We start from the raw sequence: 21,955 nt of genomic DNA, 5'->3' as shown, positions 1-21,955 counted from the left end.
ACACAGGATTTAGCCAATTAAAATTAAGTGTATCTTTAGGAGTACTTGTAATTAATGTGTACAGTACATTACCCATCCTAACAACCTGGCCCTCAATTTAAAGCTTGTGGAAGTGACATCCAAGTGGGAGAATAAATACACTAGAACACCACAGAGTATCTGTATAGGAAAATCATTCAGAGCACACTGTGCTGCCAATCACAGTGTAAGGTGCGACATTTTGCGGGTGTGGAGAGCTCATTAGAGGATAGAGAAAGCTTGCATTGAAGAGCTGGGCATCATGTTATGACCTGCATTATCTGAATTAGGCCCACAGAATTATACCTACGGAGGAGCGGCTTCTATGGAGGAACTTTGAATGTCTGAACTTCAGAGTTGGTTTAACGTTGGACCAGAGCAGATGTTAGCTAGCTAGCTAACAACCTTGTTTGTGCAGTGCAGTGTAGCACTAGAATTAAAAACAGGTCTTACCTTTATGTCGTTAATAAATCCAATGTGAAACGTGGTGACTATAGTATCCTTAACTAGCATTGAAAAAGTTCATCCATTCTTCTCAAATTAAACATATCTCCCTAATTTCTGAATCATGCTTGTAACGTTGTCAGTAGGATACAGTAACCTATGCTTCAGAGGGGAGGAGCAGGTAGTTTCCACACGCACACCCACTGGCAAGGATTTCCATTCCAGCTGGCAGGCAGAAACTGGAATACGTTTCTAGAGTGAGCTTTGTTGCGATTTTTTGGGACTGGAGAAAAATACCCGGAAAGTAAAATAAGGTTATTACCTGGATTAAATGCTTTTAAAATAACTGCTGTTCCTGAAAAGTATAGAACACTTTAGTTTCCGGTTCTTTTTTACATAAATTCTTTTTAACGTTATTTTTCAGTTCTGTTCCCTGAACCGGTTCCAACCCTAGAGAAATTATTTGGATGAAGGTCATGCTTAGGCTAATAAATTATAAAGGGAAATAAATTGCTACAGTTCACACTTTTTTAGTAATTTAATGAAATGTTGTAATCTGATCTCGGAATGCACGGACCGTTAGTAGTGGGGGAACAGGAAGTTCCGGGCAGGCGGGCACCATTCTTCACAATAAAGAAAGCGCCAGAACTGTGCAGTCAAGAAGATAACCTTTGTGTCCGTTTCTATTTATTACTAGAGGTATGTAATAGCACGTTTAAACTTTCTAATGTCGAAAGAACATGTCATACCATGCTAGGTAACACATTCGTTAAGGTATTATCACGTTTGGTAAAGGTTTGATGTGTTATTTTTGTGTCAAACCAAGTGAAGAACGTGATAACTATTTTACAAGTCACTTAGCTAGAGACTTTGGGTTTGTCTGAGTGGGTGGACATCATTTTCTCAAGGTAATTTCATAAAGAATCAATTTATTTGAGATTTCTGTGTTCGTTTAGCATATTATTGGTTTTGTGTAAAATTCCCAAGCTGGTAAAATGGCGGCTACTCTCGGTCAGCGTCAACGGACTTCAGTGAGGACAGTGCGGGTGCATCAGATAGAGACAATTTCACGGTCGGACTACTGTTTTGAAGTAGAATGTAATGATTATCAGTTTTCACATGTGTACTAATATTCAGACACATTCTGTTGTTTCTGTCTTTATCAATAAATGTTGCTATGGTGTGAACAGGAAATACAATTGGTTTTTGATTGAAGTAATACAGTGAAGACAAGTTTTAAGGAAATTAGCACACAGTGCTGTCTAAAACAAACTGTAACCTTGTACTAAATGGATTTTCAGTCATGTATGCATAGGTTAGGTATTAGCTCAAAAGTATTGTGGAGCTCCTGCACCTTAATATAAACAGTACAGCGCCCAAAATGTGTATTAGCACCTATTTCAGTCCAATTCAAGCACTGAATTAGATAATTGAACAAGAAAAATTTGAAAATATTTTTAGAGTATAAAGAAAGTGCCAGAACTGTCAAGACAATAACTTTTTGTATCTGTTTCTCTTTATTACTACAGGCCGATTCAGGTAAGTCTGAGGCCGGTAACATCAACAGTGAGGACAAAACCCAGCCTGCCTCTCTCCTTCCACACTGAGTCCAAACCTACAGTCACTGGGTCCTGATTGTGACAGTGGAGCCCAGTTTGCACTGCAGGATCCAGAGATGGCATCAGTGAAGCTGGAAGACTGCAGTCAAACACTGGAGCTGAATGTCAACAATAAAGATAAAGAAGAGGAGGAGAAGATTGGGAAATCTGTTTCTCAGGGTAAGAGCAGGTTCTATCTATCTAAGTTTGTTGGACATGATTTGGAAAGGCACACACCTGTCTATATACAGTGCATTCGAAAAGTATTCAGACCCCTTGACTTTTTCGACATTTTGTTACGTTACAACCTTATTGTAAAATTGAATAAAATGTTTTTTTCCCTCATCAATCTACACACAATACCCCATAATGATAAAGCAAAAACAACAACAACTGAACAATCACATTTACATAAGTATTCAGACCCTTTACTCAGTACTTTGTTTAAGCACCTTTGGCAGTGATTGCAGCCAAAGTCTTAATGTGTATGACGCTACAAGCTTGGCACACCTGTATTTGGGGAGTTTCTCCCATTCCTCTCTGCAGATCCTCAAGCTCTGTCAGGTTGGATGGGGTGCGTTGCTGCACAGCTATTTTCAGGTCTCCAGAGATGTTCGATTGGGTTTAAGTCCCGGCTCTGGCTGGGCCACTCAAGGACATTCAGAGACTTGTCCCGAAGCCACTCCTGCGTTGTCTTGGCTGTGTGCTTAGGGTCATTGTCCTGTTGGAAGGTGAACCTTCGCCCCGGTCTTGAGATCCTGAGCGCACTGGAGGAGGTTTTCATCAAGGATCTCTCTGTACTTTGCTCCAATCATCTTTCCCTCGATCCTGACTAGGCTCCCAGTCCCTGCCGCTTAACAACATCACCGCAGCATGATGCTTCCACCACCATGCTTCACCATAAGGATGGTGCCAGGTTTCCTCCAGACGTGACGCTTGGCATTCAGGCCAAAGAGTTCAATCTCGGCTTCATCACACCAAAGAATCTTGTTTCTCATGGTCCGAGTCCTTTAGGTGCCTTTGGCAAACTCCAAGCGGGCTGTCATGTGCCTTTTGCTGAGGAGTGGCTTCCGTCTGGCCACTCTACCATAAAGGCCTGATTGGTGGAGTGCTGAAGAGATGGTTGTCCTTCTGGAAGGTTCTCACATTTCCATAGAGGAACTCTGGAGCTCTGTCAGAGTGACCATCATGTTCTTGGTCACCTATATAGACAGTTGTGTGACTTTCCAAATCATCTCCAATCAATTGAATTTACCACAGTTGGACTCCAATTAAGTTTTAGAAACATCTCAAGGATGATCAATGGAAACAGGATCCACCTGAGCTCAATTTCGAGTTTCATAGCAAAGGGTTTTAATACTTATGTAAACAAGGTATTTCTGCTGTTTTTATTTTTAATACATTTGCAAAAATGTCTAAGAACCTGTTTTCACTTTGTCATTATGAGGTATTGTGTGTAGATTGATGAGGATTTTTTTTATTTAATCCATTTCAGAATAAGGCTGTAACGAATCAAATTGTGGAAAAAGTCAAGGGGTCTGAATACTTTCCAAAAGTGGACCTAGAAGTTTGTCCTTAAATATCTATTGGGAGCCCATCTGGACCTTCCGCTTTACCTCCCTTCATATTGAAAATAGCATCAGATATTTCAACACCATCCAATTCCTTTTCCAGATCCAATTTAGTGTCTTCTGAAGTAGATGGAAAATCAAGACCTGACTAGTTCAGTTCTCAGGAGATTCAGAGTTGTAAAGTGTGTTGTAGTAGGAAGCAAATGTTTTGTTTATTTCTACAGGATCCATTGATAATTGGCCTTGTAAATTATGAATTGCATTAAAGGCTGAATTTTACTTCTTAATGTGCCAGGCCCGCAATTTACCAGGTTTTTCACCTTGATCATAGGACTGTTTCAGCCTAGTTAAGCTGTTTAAAGCCTTTGAGGTGGGAAGTTCTTCATACTGAGCTTTAAGACCAAATCATTCCTTGTTTACTTCTACTGAGTTATCCAAAAAAGCTTCCCTCTCCAATTCTCTAATTTTGCTATCCGTCTCTCATTTTCTGATTTATTAGATTTGAAACTGGTAAAATGTATAACTTGCCCTGAAATATGTGCTTTGAAAGCCTCCCATCTGGTACTCGCTGATGTTTGGACAGTGTTCAATGTCAAATAAACATCTATATGCACTCCAACGTAATGCAAGAAGTCTGGGTCCTGTAACCATCTGGGATGCAAACGCCATCTAGAGGATCCTTTTACTAGTTTTGTATCCTTATAGAATAATGACACAGGGGAATGGTCACTCAGAACAATACTATCATATCAATTTCCTGCTACATTGGGAAGCAATGAGCAAGAAACTAAAAAGTAGTCTACATGAGAATATGATTTAAATGTTGACGAGTAACATGAATACTCCCTTTTACTCAGGTTCTGAGTCCTCCAAGGTTCACATAGATTTATGTCCTTAATGAAATGCTGTAATTTCTTTCTACTCTGCGAGTGGGAAGTGTCTAAACCAGAGGAGCGATCTAGATGAAGATCAATAGTGCAATTAAAGTCCGCTGCCATTAGGACCTTACCAGGAATGGAGGCTATCAATAGAAATACATTCTCAAAGAATTTGGGATTATCATCATTAGGACCGTAAACATTAACCAGATTAATATGCTAATTCAAAAGAGTTCCCTGTATCAAAATGTATCTACCAGCTGTATCAGTTATAATAGTATCCTCTTGAAACGGAACAGATTAGTGAATTAAAACCATAACACCATGAGAATGAGAGGAGAAACAGGATGCTACTACTTGCCCTTGTCATCTTCTGCATACTTTAAGTAGCTCATCCTTTGTGAGTTTCTTGTAGGAACACAATAGATGAATGAAGTTGTTTAAGCCTAGTAATAACCTGTTTTAAGCTTGGATAGTTTACAAACTCCACAGACATTCCACAAAGTATATTTAAGTTTTGCATTTGAAGTCATTTAATCAAAGATGTAAACATGGAATAAGCTATAGCATAAAGGCATATCTAAAATCAGTTTAGTAACCACAAGGACTGCATTAATATTTTGTAGTGAGAAAAATATGTAAAGATCTGTTGAAACATACATAGATATTTCCTAACAGTAAAACACTGAACCCCATTCCACTGTCTCCCTAACCAAGACCATCAACGCCTGGTGGACGACTGATCCATTAAAGGGAGCAGTCTAACCTAAGCGACGCTAAACAAAACAAAGTATCTCCTACCTTCTCTCTGCCATTACTTCTCACAAACAAAATACATATCTTGCAAGATGTTATGTGAAATATCACAACAAAAGGCCTATCTAGCAAGATAATATGTGAAATATCACGTAGTATTTGTTTGAGAAGTAGCAAAGAATAGCTCCACCTGAAACAGTAACGCTAGTTAGTGAAGCCTGAGACTAACGTTAACGTTACAGTATGGACCGTCCAAAATAGTGGTAGGTGATCCACAACACAGGGTCTGCTGCTAGTAGCTACCAAGTAACAATATGACCCATACGTATAGCGGTAATGTAGTATACCATGATACATTTATAAACCAAAAAAAGTATAAAAGATCAGAAATGAACAGCCTATGTGAGAAAAAGAGAGAGTTGAATATGTGCTACGTTACCCAAAGGCCCTTTGCACATGATGTTTGCACCTGAGTGTCAATCATTTTAGTCCAAGGATATGATCGAAAGGCCTCCATCATTCTTAAATGGAAGAAGTGTGGAACCACCAATACTTTTTCAAGAGCTGGCTGCCCGGACAAACTAAGCTATAGCGGGAGAGAAGGGCCTTGGTCAGGGAGGTCACCAAGAAGCCGGTGGTCACTGAGTTCCTCTGGAGATGGGAGAACCTTCCAGAAGGACAACCATCTCTGCAGCACTCCACCAATCAGGCCTTTATGGTAGAGTGGCTCGACGGAAGCCACTCCTCATGAAAAGGCACATGACTGCTCGCTGGGATTTTGCCAAAAGACACCTAAAGGACTCTCAGACCATGAGAAACAAGATTCTCTGGTCTTATGAAACCAAGATTGAACTCTTTGGCCTGAATGCCAAGCGTCACTTCTGGAGGAAGCATGGTGGGGGCAGCATCATGCTGTGGTGGTGTTTTTCAGTGGCAGGGACTGGGAGACTAGTCAGGATCAAGGGAAAGATGAACAGAGCAAAGTACAGAGAGACCTGAAAATAGCTGTGTGGCGACACTCCCCATCTAACCTGACAAGCTTCAGAGGATCTGCAGAGAAACTCCTTAAATACAGGTATGCCAAGCGTCATACCCAAGAAGACTTGAGGCTGTAATCACTGCCAAAGGTGCTTCAACAAAGTACTGAGTAAAGTCTGAATACAGTTTTTTTGTTATTTTAGCAAAAATGGTGTCATAAAACGTAGCGGTCAAACAGGGAAATGCTTCCAATCATTTTTCATTTTTATTCATTTTAGAAACACTTAAAATAAGGGCTGTTTTGTGTAGGCTTACCCTGGCGTGACTTTTAGCAATATATTCGGCTCTATTTCCTCTCAGATTATAAAACACTAGTTATCATCAAAGTAGACATCATGCAAAACAACAAATCACTGCTGCAATCTCCTGCACGTCATCTCTAGCTGACACCTTTGCTAACAGGTATTGTGTCAATTTAAAACTTGCACAAGACAGTTCACAGAATTGACCATTTAAATAAATGTATCCTATTTATTCATTACAAAATTTAGCTAACATTAGATAGTTAACCCAGAGATCCTTACCTTTGACTCGATTCGGCAATTTTGTCCAGATCATCATGGCATTTGTAGTTCTTTATGATAGCTACATTAGCAGCTAATTACCATTTCATTTTTGTAGGGGTAAATACAGGCCAATATATTGATAAAAGTCACCTTGTCCTAGAGAGATTCACACGGTTATCAAAACGCCACGCCAGGATAAGCCTACATGAAACACAGCCCTTCTTTTAAGTGTTTCTAAAATCCCCTATGAGAGAAATGAATGGTGTAAAAATGATTGGAACCATTTCCCTGATTGACTGCTAGGTTTTATGGGTATTATCATTTATACTGTGGTACTCCATTGGTGTGTAGCTACCCGAAGCTAGTGGGGTGTGGATGAGGTGAGACATGTGGTAAGATGGCAGACAAGAAAAAAGTGGAATGGGGGATTGCAGTGGGGGATGCACAAACCTTCTGGAAGATCTGATGATGGAGGACAAAGGAGAAAAGTGGAATATGTTTTGAGTGAATATGGAATGGAAGATCACACAGAACTTTTAGAAGAGCTACAGGAGGAAAGTGAACGTGACGAGAGTGAGGATGAATTAACTGTGGTGGCAGGTGCAGTGATGACCGCTGAGAAGGAGCTGAGTGTAGAGGGAAGCAGTGTGGTGAGGGAGGTTATAGTCTAGTGTATAAAGAGGGATACGTCCTCCAGTAGCTCAGAGATGGAACCTGGTGAGAGTGAGGATGAATTACCTGCGGTGAGGAACTCCGAGTTCAGGCCTCGTTCCAAGGATGATAAGGATGATTCTGGCCCAGTGGGAGTGATATTTGTAGAGAGAATAGATCCATATGTGGTGTCAGGTTAGGTGGAGAAGAGGTTGGGGACTGTTGAGTTGGTGAAGGTAACTTGGAGTGGACTCGTGATGATTTATTGTTTCTCCTCTGTCCAGAGGGAGCGGGTGCTGCGGATTATGTGATTAGAGACAGGAATTGTGACTTGAATTGCTCTCTGGAACAGGGTGGCATTGAAAGGAGTGATAACGGGGTTAGGTTTAAGTGTTGAGGATGTGCAGTTGAAATGGAAGATTCCAGATGTCTGTGACACCCTCCATTTGATGAGACGTAGATCTGGTGTAGAGCGTGGGGAAACAGAGAATACATTATTTGTCATGCTGGATTTTGATGCATAGTCTCTGCCAGATAAGACCAAGGTAGGAAGTGTCAGTTATCCTGTGAGCGATTTTGTTCCGTAAATATTACAGTGTTTTAGGGGTGAAGTTTATGGGCCTGTTGCAGCAGTGTGTAGGCGTGAGATGCCTAGATGTGACAAGTGTGCAGGAGGGCATGAGATGAAGAAATGTGTGGTATCGGTGGAGAAAGTTCTGTGTGTTAGTTGTGGGGGTGCTAACGGGCTGGAGATCTGAGGTGTCAAGTGAGAGAAAGGCAGATTGTGGTCCTCTATAGCTCAACTGTAGCTCAATTGGTAGAGCATAGCACTTGTAGTGGGTTCAATCCCCGGGACCACCCATACGTAAAAATGTATGCGCACATGACTGTAAGTCGCTTTGGATAAAAGCGTCTGCTAAATGGCTTTATTATTATTATTATTATTATTATTATTATTAGATTGAGGTTGCCAGGGTTACAGTAGTACATAAAGTGTTGTAGCAGAAGCAGTGAAGGGAGTGGTAGAGGAAGATGGGTACAGGGTGAGGGATCTTGAGAGGATTCCTGTGAGTAAGCAGAGACCAAGAGATAGTGATGGGAAGAATATGTGCTTCAGTAATGTGGGCTTTTTAGCATTTATAGCAATGGTTGTCAATTGTACTGCAGAAATAGATCTAAAGTCCCAGAAAATAGAGGCTGTGGTGGCAGCGGCAGAAAAGTACTTGGGATTGCGAGGATTTACTGCAGAACAGCTGTGTTGAGTGGTAGTGGTCTGGCGTAGGACTAGATGGGGTTAAATAGTGGAATGGGGTGGTGGGTTTTTGTCGTGGAAAATCACCACGAAGGGACTCAAAGTCAAACTTAAATGAATCATTATTTTTTATCAGCAAGCTGGAGAGGTTCCAACAAACTTAAAAGCACCATAGTACACATTTACATTTACATTTTAGTCATTTAGCAGACGCTCTTATCCAGAGCGACTTACACGAGCAATTAGGGTTAAGTGCCTTGCTCAAGGGCACATTTACGTCATTTAGCAGACGCTCTTATCCAGAGCGACTCACCAATTGGTGCGTTCACCCTATAGCCAGTGGGATAACCACTTTACAATTTTGGGGGGGGGGTAGAAGGATTACTTTATCCTATCCCAGGTATTCCTTAAAGAGGTGGGGTTTCAAATGCCTCCGGAAGGTGGTGAGTGACTCCGCTGTCCTGGCGTCGTGAGGGAGCTTGTTCCACCATTGGGGTGCCAGAGCAGCGAACAGTTTTGACTGGGGTACACGTTGGTCGGGAGCTCTGCCGGGGCAGTCCCGTTAGTTGTCCTATATACTGCTTACACAGACAAGTTATATTTGCATGATTTTAGCTTTATTAATAATTAATTAATCATTAACATTTGGTTCCTGCATGTGACCGACCAATACCTCACAAGGCTTCTTCTCTCCAAGCTGAGACTTTGAAACTGAGATATCCCTTTTGGATCCCAGAACAATGTTCTGGGCGTACTGCCAATTGGTCTGAGGAGGTCAGTCATCTGCACGAACCAAGAACATTTACCCTCACATTTTTTAGAGCAGGCTAATACTGCAATTTTGTATTAATTACCGTATCAATGAATTTATTGTATGTAGTCTGTGAATGGCCTCACACACCAGTACAGTAGGTGGCGGTGTATGCACCTAAAAGTTGAATGCGCTCCGCCAACCAAATCCCGAAGAAGAAGGATGCAAATGCACGTCACTTGACCCGTATGGAGAATGTGAAAAAGGAGCAAAGTTCATCTTTATTATTGATGTTTGATGAAGAGTATCTACCACCCTATGTAAAGCTGGGATATATAATATACCCCATAAGAGAGTTTGTGTAAAACCTGATGCAATGCAATAAATGTAAAAAGTTTGGCCACATATCAAGTGTTTGCAGACGGAAGGAATATGATATTGAAGAGCATGTGAATGTAAAATGTTGTAACTGTGGTGCGGGTCATATTCCTGAATTCCCAGAGTGCCCTGTTAGGGTGAAAGAGGTTGAGGTGTCAAGGATCAGGGCTGTACAGCAAATCTCCTATGTGGAGGCGGTGAAGAGAGTTATAGTAGCAAGAGGCCACAGTTCTGAAGACGATATGGCGGTGGATGCACTGCAACCAGTTGCAAATAATGTATGTCAATCAAGTGGAATATGTTACACTTTAAGTATCAGTTGTCAGAGCACCTTACCGATCACTGCACCTGTACACAGCCCATCTGAAATTAGCCCGCCCAACTACCTCATCCCTATATTGTTATTTATTTTGCTCATTTGTACCCCAGTATCTCTATTTGCACATCATCTCTTGCACATCTATCATTCCAGTGTTAATACTAATTGTAATTATTTTGCACTATAGCCTATTTATTGCCTTACCTCCATAACTTGCTACATTTGCACACACTGTGTATATATATGTATTTCTGTTGTATTTTTTATTTATGTTTTGTTTTACCCCATATGTAACTCTGTGTTGTTGTTTTTATCGCACTGCTTTGCTTTATCTTGGCCAGGTCGCAGTTGTAAATGAGAACTTGTTCTCAACTGGCTTACCTGGTTAAATAAAGGTTAAATAAATAAAAAAAGTGTTCTTGATACACTTATTTTGAAGGTGGATTTTTTAGTATTTATAGCCACAGTTATTAATTGTACTGCACAAGAAGTCCAAGATGTTGGACATCATTATATCTGCAGCTGAGAAGTTTTGGGGCCTCCAATACTTCACGGCAGAAGCCCTGCAAAGTCTACTGTTGCCAGAAAATGTTCCGCCCTCACAGGATCCTTCTGAGCCTGTGAATGGACCTGATTAGAACAGAAAAGCTGATTTCAGTTCTATTTAAATTTCGTTATTGATAGTTTGTATGATTTTTTTTGGGAAATACTGTATACACTGAACAACCATATAAACGCAACATGTCAAGTGTTGGTCCCATGTTTCATGAGGTGAAATAAAAGATCCCAGAAATGTTCTAGACACAAACTTATTTCTAAGATGTTGTGCACAAGTTTGTTTACATCCCTGTTAGTGAGCATTTCTCCTTTGCCAAGATAATCCATCCACTTGACAGGTGTGGCATATCAAGAAGCTGATTAAATAGCATGATCATCATTACACAGGTGCACCTTGTGCTGGGGACAAGAGTAGCTGAGGAGGTGCTTGGCAGCATCTAATGGGGTTCCCTAACAAATACAAAAATGCCACTCTAAAATGTGCAGGTTTTTCACACAACACAATGCCACAGATGTCTCATGTTTTGAGGGAGCATGCAATTGGCATGCTGACTGCAGGAATGTCCACCAGAGCTGTTGCCAGAGAATGTTAGGTTAATTTCTCTACCATTAGCTGCCTCCAATGTTGTTTTAGAGAATTGTGCAGTATGCCCAACCAGCCTCACAACTGCTGACCACCGTGTATGGCGTTGTGTGGGCGTGCGGTTTGCTGATGTCAATGTTGTGAACAGAGTGCCCCATGGTGGTATCGGGGTTATGGAATGGGATGGCATAAGCTACAGACAACTAACACAATTGCATTTTATCGATGGCAGTTTGAATGCACATAGATGCCATGACAAGATCCTGAGGCCATTCATCCACCTCCATCACCTTGTGTTTTAGCATGATAATGCACGGCCCCATGTCGCAAGGATCTGTACACAATTGAACATGCTGAAAATGTTCAAATTCTTCCATGGCCTGCATACTCACCAGACATGTCACCCTTTGAGCATGTTTGGGATGGTCTGGATCGATGTGGACCACAGCTTGTTCCAGTTCCCGCCGATATCCAGGAATTTCACACCACCATCGAAGAGGAGTGGGACAACATTCCACAATCAACAGCCTGATTAACTTTATGCAAAGGAGAAGTGTCCCGGAGGAGGCAGCGGCAGCTACCCACTTCTCCAGTGCTTCATTTGTAAATTGGGCGGTGCCGGAACCAAAAGTGAGCCCGAGAGGGGGGTGACCTGGGGGGCTCTGAGGTACCAGAACGGATAAAAACAAACAACCTTTATAACAAAGCATTGCATGCATTATCATGGCTTTCGCGTACGGGCATAGAGCAGTGGTGTGGAGCCGCTTGCAGAAGTTACACACATGGAGTAAATTTTTTGTAGCCTAGAGTCTTGGAAAAATGTGTTCTTTTTATAAATGGATTTCATGCAATTCTACATCATTTTAGATGACTGGAGACTTTCACAGAATATTTTTTTAATACCTCACAAATGACCAAAATGACAGGCTACTTTGACACTGAGAATCTGAGATCAATAAAAACGACCTTGTCTTGAATCCATCAATAGCCGAGGCCCCTAAGTGTGCAGAGAAACACATTGTACAATATGAGGAGGAAGATATAGTCCTAAAAAAGCTTTCCAGTTTCACTGACTCACCCAATGATGTGCAGCTCACTCACCCGCCAAAAGCTTATCTCTCTCTTGCTTTACTTTTTAAAACAATGCTGTTCGCTCAATAGGTCTATTTGGAAGTTGTTAACTTGGTAACATACAGACATTAGTATTTTATTTTCAGTAGGATCCATTTGCTTTACAACCTGTGTTTTCCAGCGATTGTATTAGAAATATTTGCTAAAGGCCTGTTTTGGCTGCATGCTGTTAACTGACAGATTTGCCACACGTTAGGCATGCCTTGTGATTTGGCTACACACAATCCACAGCTATGCTATTTTTTTAATTAGCTATGGATCCTCTGTGGTGAAATTCTAGTCTTACTCCTGGTGTAGTATTGGGAATTATTTAATTTCTTTCTGAACAGACTGCAGAGTGCTGCAGCACCTCCAGCACACTTCCCACAGCTATTATTCTATTAGGAGATAAATGATGAAGTGCAATGCTGGAGAGAAGAGAGTTGCTGGCTTATGTCTATAACAGCACAGAGAGGGAGAGAGATCATAGAAAGTGAATGTCATTGTATTTCTGTGAGAGATACAGGCGTGCTTCTCTCTCTCACCACAGCAATGGCCACGCCTTGGTCTAGGCTACAATGTTGCGCAAACCATAAACCCGGGACGGCCCAACATGAACCAATTCTTAGAATATCATGCACGTTTTCACATTACGTTTTTTTAGGGAGCATGACAATTACAGAGGAATCTAAATGTAATTACTCTGATTGCTTTTATTAGGATTTTTACATTGCAAACAGTGGAAATTATTTTTCTTGCCACAAGAGGTAGGCTACCTGATTCTGGCAAATGGGTTCCGGAACGAAAGACTACAAAACTGAGAGGTACCGGAGGATCCAGCTCAAATTAATCACCACCCTTCTCATATAATGGGGTAGGGCCATCCCAATGATCCCTGAACGCACGGACGGTTGCACCAATTATTTTTTATAACTAAACCAAGATAGACCACAGCTGGTCGTTTCCAATGGGAACAGATGAGTCATAGTGGGCAGAGCCAAGCACGAGCTAGCGAGATCCTATTGCCGTGTTCTAGCATACATCTGCATATTTCTGTTAGGGAATGCCTCCTCTGTGAAGCGCTCGTGTGCAATAACTCAATTCGCCTTTGCGTTCCTTCTAAATAACATGATTTAAAATAAACATTTGCAACAGGTAAGTCCACAAAACTTAGTCCACTCTGTGCATAACAGATTTTAGTTTTGGGAACAGAACTGTATTAAGATCAGAAGTGTTTCATCGATTAGAACATTTGCAGAATGTCGGCCAAAATCCATCTCCTTCCATCTTCTCCCACTGCCGGCCAGTGGGCTTCCTCTCACTGCCATATTTGGTAGTGAGTGGAAACGCCAACCGGATGCTTCACAATTATACATCCAGTGAAATATCTGTCTCATTGTTCTATCTGTGGCTGCACTGTGGTAGTGGGGGAACAGGAAGTTCCAGGCAGGCACGCACCATTCCTCAGTATAAAGAAAGGACCAGAGCTGTGATGTCAACAAGATAACATTTCTGTCCGTTTCTATTTATTACTATAGGTATGTGTTATGACGAGTTTCTCTGGCATCAAGTAATTAAGTATGCAAGAGAATAGTTCAACACTTAGATGGAGAGTTGGTTCAAAGTATTTAATATTACAGTACCAGATTCTTATGACAAGCGGTACGGGCGTAGCCTATTGTCATCTGAATGACTTGCATAGAAAACCTCTTCAGTTTATATAATGCTTTTCAGAGCTAATTCCATCCAACAGTTGCCAACCATTATTGAGTGTCACTCCTCGCCACATATAGGATCACCCTATATGGTATCGCGTTGCACCCTAGTCAGGATATTCAATCACGTACTCCTTCTAAGATTAGCACCAGTGGCCCCCCAGCTATCTTGGCCCGCATACCTTCTGGCACCCACCAGTGACAGAAATAAATACATGGAATGTATGTCATCCTCCAAATCCTTATGCAGCTCTCAATATTCCAAACATTAACTAATACTTTATAAAAGACGTAATATCAGTATGTAATAGCACGTTTAGACTTTCTAATATCGAAAGAACATGTCATACCATGCTAGGTAACAAATCCGTTAAGGTATTATCACGTTTGGTAAAGGTTTGATGTGTTATTTTTATGTCAGACTGAGTAAACCTGGTAACTATTTTACAAGTCACATAGTGTTGTGGAAAATAACCACTATCCTTTATTACAAATAAGGTCTTAGAGTTTTTGTTGCATCAAGATGACTTTATTAGAGTTTCAACAAAGCCGATACCAGTCTGAATGGCACACCCCTTACACTCTCCCTCCCTCTTCTATTGTCCCCTCTTCAGTTTTCCCACTCTTTTATTGCTCCGCCCACTTCCTTTGTCTCTCGACTTTCATTAAGTTCAGAGTACTACAATCAATCAATCCTTATCTTGCAAAAACACTCATGTTTAGTTTAAACTCTGTTCAACCCCGGCTCTTTTCACTGTGTTTGAAGACCGAAACAAAAGGCCCAAGCCAGTTTCAGTCTTTGATATGATAAGACAACCATGGATCTAAGTAAGAGCAAGCAATCTGACCCTAGGTCAGATTCCCTCTTTACCACCACACACACAGTGAAATGACCCAATTACATTCCTGGCCCAGTAACAAATAATTCTAACTCTATGTTCGTGATTAACCCAGTTTTATCTGATAATCCATTAAAAAATACACATCAATAGCTAGATACTTTGAGTTTGTCTGAATGGATGTACATAATTTCCACAAGGTGATTTCATTAAGAATCCGTTTCTTTCAGATTAACGAGTTTTTGGTTTTGTGTAAAATTAACAAGCTGGTAAAATGGTGCCGCCCACTCAGTCAGCGTCAACGGACTTCAGTGCAGCAGAGAGAGACAGCAGAGAGAGACAATTTCACGGTCGCACTACTGTTTTTAAAGCTGAATGTAATGATAATCAATTTTCTACATCTGTACTAATATTCAGACACATTCAGTTGTTTCTGTATTTATCGATAAATGTTACTATGGTGTGAACGGAAAATACAATTGGTTTTTGATTGAAAGATTACAGTGAAGACAAGGTTATTCAGGAAAATAGTACATAGTGCTGCCTAAAACAAACAGTGACCTTGTACTAAATTGCTTTTTTCATTTATGCATTTACTGTACCAGTCAAAAGTTTGGATACACCTACTCATTCAAGGGTTTTTCTTAATTTTTACTATTTTCTACATTGTAGAATAATAGTGAAGACATTTAAACTATGAAATAACACATATGGAATCATGTAGTAACCAAAAAAGTGTTAAACAAATCAAAAATATTTTAGATTCTTCAAAGTAGCCACCCTTTGCCTTGATGACAGCTTTGTAGAATCTTTATAATCTACAATGTAGAAAATAGTAAAAATAAAGAAAACCCCTGGAGTGAGTAGGTGTTCTAAAACTTTTGAATGGTACTGTATGTGAATTTGTGAAAATCTACTATAGGTTAAGTACCGGCACCTCAAATATCTAGTGCTTAAGCTCATGTTCCTCTTATAGAATGTTAGCTCAACAGTATTGTGGAGCTCCTGCACCGAAATATAAACAGTACCGGCACCTATTTCAGTCCAAGTCAAGCACTGAATTAGATAATTTAACAAGAAGAGTATATTTTTAGAGAATAAAGAAAGTGTCAGAACTGTCAAGACAATAACCTTTTGTGTCTGTTTCTCATTGTTACTACAGGACGACTAGAATTAAATCTGAGGCCGGTAACATCAACAGTGAGGACAAACCCAACCTGCCTCTCTCCTTCCACACTGAGTCCAAACCTACAGTCATTGGGTCCTGATTGTGACAGTGGTGCCCAGTTTGCTAAGCAGGATCCAGAGATGGCATCAGTGAAGCTGGAAGACTGCAGTCAAACACTGGAGTTGAATGTCAACATTAAAGATGAAGAAGAGGAGGAGAAGATTGGGAAATCTGTTTCTCATGGTAAGAGCAGGTTCTATCTAACTAAGTTTGTGTTTGTTCCAACTTCTCACTATGCATGAAAAGTAGCAGTATAACTGTTTCATGATGAACTGTTTCAATGAGAAGGTAGATATTATTTCATGCTACTGACACTTACATGGTTTGACACCATTATTGCCAGCATGTGTTTTATTCACTGGGCTATCTGGAGTGATCAGAGAGTAGACTAAAGAAGTGAAGTAGACAAACTGCCAATGTTTTAAAGTTCTATTAAAAGAGTCTGTGTAGGTACTAACCCTTGTGATAGTGAGTGGAGGATGACACTAACCCTTGTGATAGTGAGTGGAGGATTATATGGCTTCTACATCTGCATTGCTTGCTCTTTGGGGTTTTAGGCTGGGTTTCTGTAAAGCACTTTGTGACAACTTCTGATGTAAAAGGGCTTCATAAAATACATTTGATTGACACCAACTGACCGGTTCTTCTGTTGTTGTTCACACAGGAGACCATGTTGAGACATTCTCTACATCCAGAGAGCAACAGCAAGAATATCACAGAGCTAATAGGTCTCACCACTGCCCACATTGTGAGAAGATTTTCCCATTTCTATCAAAGCTAAAAATACACCTACAAATACACACAGGAGAGAAGCCTTACTCCTGCTCTGACTGTGGAAAGAGTTTCTCTCGACTGGACCACTTAAAACAACATGAACGTATACATACAGGAGAGAAGCCTTACTCCTGCTCTGACTGTGTAAAATGCTTCACAACATCATCTGAGCTAAAATTCCATCAGAGAACACACACAGGAGAGAAGCCTTACTCCTGCTCTGACTGTGGGGCAAGTTTCTCTCTACCTGGCAACTTAAAACAACATGAACGTATACACACAGGAGAGAAGCCTTACTTCTGCTCTGACTGTGGGGCAAGTTTCTCTCTACCTGGCAACTTAAAACAACATAAACGTATACATACAGGAGAGAAGCCTTACTCCTGCTCGGACTGTGTAAAGCGCTTCACAACATCAAGTCAGCTAAAACTTCATCAGAAAACACACACAGGAGAGAAGCCTTACTCCTGCTCTGACTGTGTAAAATGTTTCACAACATCAAGTGAGCTAAAACTTCATCATAAAACACACACAGGAGAGAAGCCTTACTCCTGCTCTGACTGTGGGGCAAGTTTCTCTCAACTGGGCAGCTTAAAAAAACATGAACGTATACACACAGGGGTGAAGCCTTTCTCCTGCTCTGACTGTGGAAAGATTTTCTCTCAAATAGGACATTTAAAAACACATGAACGTATACACACAGGAGAGAAGCCTTACTCCTGCTCTGACTGTGGGAAGAATTTCTCTCGACTGGGCAGCTTAAAAAAACATGAACGTATACACACAGGAGAGAAGCCTTTCTCCTGCTCTGACTGTGGGAAGAACTTCTCTCAAATAGGCCATTTAAAAAGACACCAAGATAAACATGAAGGAAAGAAGCCTTACTCCTGCTCTGACTGTGGGGCAAGTTTCTCTCATCTGGGCAGCTTAAAAAATCATGAACGTATACACACAGGAGAGAAGCCTTACTCCTGCTCTGGATGTGGGAAGAGTTTCTCTCAACTGGGCAACTTAAAACAACATGAACGTATACACACAGGAGAGAAGCCTTACTCCTGCTCTGACTGTGGGGCAAGTTTCTCTCATCTGGGCAGCTTAAAAAATCATGAACGTAGACACACAGGAGAGAAGCCTTACTCCTGCTCTGGCTGTGGGAAGAGTTTCTCTCAACTTGGCCACTTAAAACAACATGAACATATACACGCAGGAGAGAAGATCTACCACTGATCTAAAAACAACAGATAAGCTGCAATGTCATCAGAGAACACACACAGGAGAGAATCCTTACTTCTGCTCTTAATATGGCAAGAGTTTCTCCCGATTGGCAACGTAAAAACACACCAACGGTTACACACTGGAGAGAAGACTTATTACTGCACTGACTGTGAGACGAGATTCTACAGATTGGGCAATTTAAAAGACACCAACGTATACATAAGAAGTGGTAGTGGTCAAAGACAAGACCACAGAGGGGACTCCATTCTAGATCTGATCAACACAACCCACTGTCCTTGCCCCTCTCGGATCCAGTGATCACAAATGTCTGCTGTTCTCTCCAAACACAACATCAGGAGGGAGAAGAGAGGTGCAGCGGAAAAAAGGACATCTGGTAACCCAGAACAGAAAGGAGACCTTTGCACGATGTAAGGCCAGTACTGACTGGTCTGCCATTTTTGAGGTGGAGAGCATCGATGCAAAGGTGGAGACGTTAAACTCCTGCATTCAAACTGCACTTGATGTATGCAAGCCAATAAGAAATAAGAAAACAACAACACTGGACAAGCCCTGGATGACTGAAATAATAAAGGCTGCCATCAGGAAAATACAGAATATTTTCAACAGATGGGGAGAGACAATGACATGGAGAAAATACAGAAACACAGTGCAAATGATTATCAAGCAAGCAAAGACAAACTACTACAAAACTGAAATCCAGGACCTAAAGAAGAAAAACCCTAAGGAATGGTGGGACTTCATTAACAAAGGACTGGGACCAAAGAAAACATCAGGAGGGAGAATATAGGTTGAGGGAATTGAAGACGACGACGTGGCTGACGTTTTCAATGGCTTCTTTGCTGAGGCATGGACAAGTACCACACCTCTTGCCATCTTCCCCCTGCCCATGTCTACAAGACAGGTTGAGCTGTGCAGCATTGGCCAGTTAAAGCAAGCTCTGACCAGACTCAGCCCACGGAAAGCTTGTGGGCCTGATGGCATTCCAGCCTGGCTACTAAAAGAGCATGCAGAAGATCTAGCCCCTGTCATCAAACACATTGTTAAAACTGTCCCCTGCCAGTAGGAGGTGTTATCTGAGTGCACGAATCAGTATGACTACCTCCCAAAAGTCCAGCACTACTACCGCCCTTGTGAAAGCCACATACTCCTGGCTGACAGCTACAGACTCCATAAACCCAACAATGGTGAGGGTGTTACTTGCTGATGTGTCCAAAGCCTTTGATCGAGTAGATCACGCATAGTTCCTGCAACATCTGTCTGACATTGAACTGTGTCCAAGGTTACTAGCCTGGCTCCACAGCTACACCACCGAAAGAGGGCAGAGGGTGATGGCAACTGGCACATTTAGCTCTTGGTCAGAGGTCACCTCTGGTGTTCCACAAGGTGGCGTGGTTTCACCATATCTGTTTCTCCTTCACATGTCCATCTGAAAAGTTGTCTTCAGTGACACTCTGGACACTGGGTATGCAGACGATGTAGGGCTGTCCCGAGCCATACCATTAACCAGCATCCAAGAGGACACTTCCATGGGCTTGGAGATACAGCAGCTGGAAGAGTGGGCCACATCCAACAACATGGTCCTGAATGGGAAAAAGTCTGTGGAAATTCAGATATGTTTTTCTAGAGACCATCCACAACCTGCACCACTAATCCTAGGAGGACAGAAAGTACCAGTGGTAACAACAACCAATTGTCTTGGTTTTCATCTAGACTCTAACCTCAGTGGTGACATGTGGAGCAGTCTTCTAGACTCTAACCTCAGTGGTGACACCTGGAGCAGTCAGTGAAAAAGGCCAAAAGCACCTTTTTGACATTTCTTGCCAGTAATGTCCTACTGAAGATCTGGTCACAGTCTATACTACACTGGCCAGGCCTTGTCTGGAATATGGTGGAGTGCTGTTAGTTGGATGCAGTAAAAAGCAGCAGGCCCAACTAGACAGGGTGCAGAGGAGGGCCTTGAGGATCATCTCCAGAGGTGGAGCAGTCCAACCACAGCTCCCGTCACTGCAGAGCAGGCGAGAACAGGCTGCAGTGCACCTGGTGAAGGACATGCACACTCTTGACCATCCACTGAATGACCTGCTCCCTCCAAGAAGAGGTAACTGCACCACCAGGGTCCTGAGAAACAGCCACAAGCTGTCCTGTATAACTGCCCGTACAAACCGCCTGCGAAACGCCACTCTACCCACTGCTATCAGACTGCATAATAACTCCAGCTCTTAAATGGTGTTCCCCCAAAAAAAAAAAAATATATATATATATATTTCAATTTCCATCATGAAAAATGTCCCTTAATGTTTTAAGTGTTCTGTATTCTACTTATGTCACGTATTGTGTCATGTACAGTGGGGGAAAAAAGTATTTAGTCAGCCACCAATTGTGCAAGTTTTCCCACTTAAAAAGATGAGAGGCCTGTAATTTTCATCATAGGTACACGTCAACTATGACAGACAAATTGAGATTTTTTTTTCCAGAAGATCACATTGTAGGATTTTTAATGAATTTATTTGCAAATTATGGTGGAAAATAAGTATTTGGTCACCTACAAACAAGCAAGATTTCTGGCTCTCACAGACCTGTAACTTCTTCTTTAAGAGGTGTTGTGTATGATGAATTATGACTTTGCTAATGTTTTCAAGTGGAACCTGAGAGGATGTTTATTCAGTTTCAGAGGGAGTTGTTTTAGGGTGACACCCCATAGAACAGACAGGGAGTATGTGTGTTGTAGACAGGGGATTGGACAGTAGAGGGAGCCACCCATATTTTGGGGAATATTATAAGTACTGGGTTTGAACAAAGAACATTAGAGCAGACATATTCTTTTGGGACTCTGCTCTCCGGATGCTCTAGACATCTGTAAACTTATGCTGAAATCTTGTGATATGAATAAAACTTATGATCAAAGCTCAGTATAAGCGGACTCCTTTGTTACAGCATAATTAGCAACATTGACTCGACACTACAGAGGCTCCTCTGTCCTCCACTCGTTACCTGTATTAATGGCACCTGTTTGAACTTGTTATCAGTATAAAAGACACCTGTCCACAAGCTCAAACAGTCACACTCCAAACTCCACTATGGCCAAGACCAAAGAGCTGTCAAAGGACACCAGAAACAAAATTGTAGACCTGCACCAGGCTGGGAAGACTGAATCTGCAATAGGTAAGCAGCTTGGTTTGAAGAAATCAACTGTGGGAGCAAGTATTAGGAAATGGAAGACATACAAGACCACTGATAATCTCCCTTGATCTGGGGCTCCACGCAAGATCTCACCCCATGGGGTCAAAATGATCACAAGAACGGTGAGCAAAAATCCCAGAACTACACCGGGGGACCTAGTGAATGACCTGTAGAGAGCTGGGACCAAAGTAACAAAGCCTACCATCAGTAACACACTACGCCGCCAGGGACTCAAATCCTGCAGTGCCAGACGTGTCCCCTGCTTAAGCCAGTACATGTCCAGGCCCGTCTGAAGTTTGCTAGAGTGCATTTGGATGATCCAGAAGAGGATTGGGAGAATGTCATATGGTCAGATGAAACCAAAATAGAACTTTTTGGTAAAAACTCAACTCGTCGTGTTTGGAGGACAAAGAATGCTGAGTTGCATCCAAAGAACACCATACCTACTGTGAAGAATGGGGGTGGAAACATCATGCTTTGGGGCTGTTTTTCTGCAAAGGGACCAGGACGACTGATCCGTGTAAAGGAAAGAATGAATGGGGCCATGTATCGTGAGATTTTGAGTGAAAACC

The sequence above is a fragment of the Coregonus clupeaformis genome, unplaced genomic scaffold, assembly GCF_020615455.1.
Source record: "Coregonus clupeaformis isolate EN_2021a unplaced genomic scaffold, ASM2061545v1 scaf1489, whole genome shotgun sequence".
NCBI classification, from domain to species: Eukaryota; Metazoa; Chordata; class Actinopteri; order Salmoniformes; family Salmonidae; genus Coregonus; species Coregonus clupeaformis.
This window is presented reverse-complemented; position numbering follows the sequence as displayed.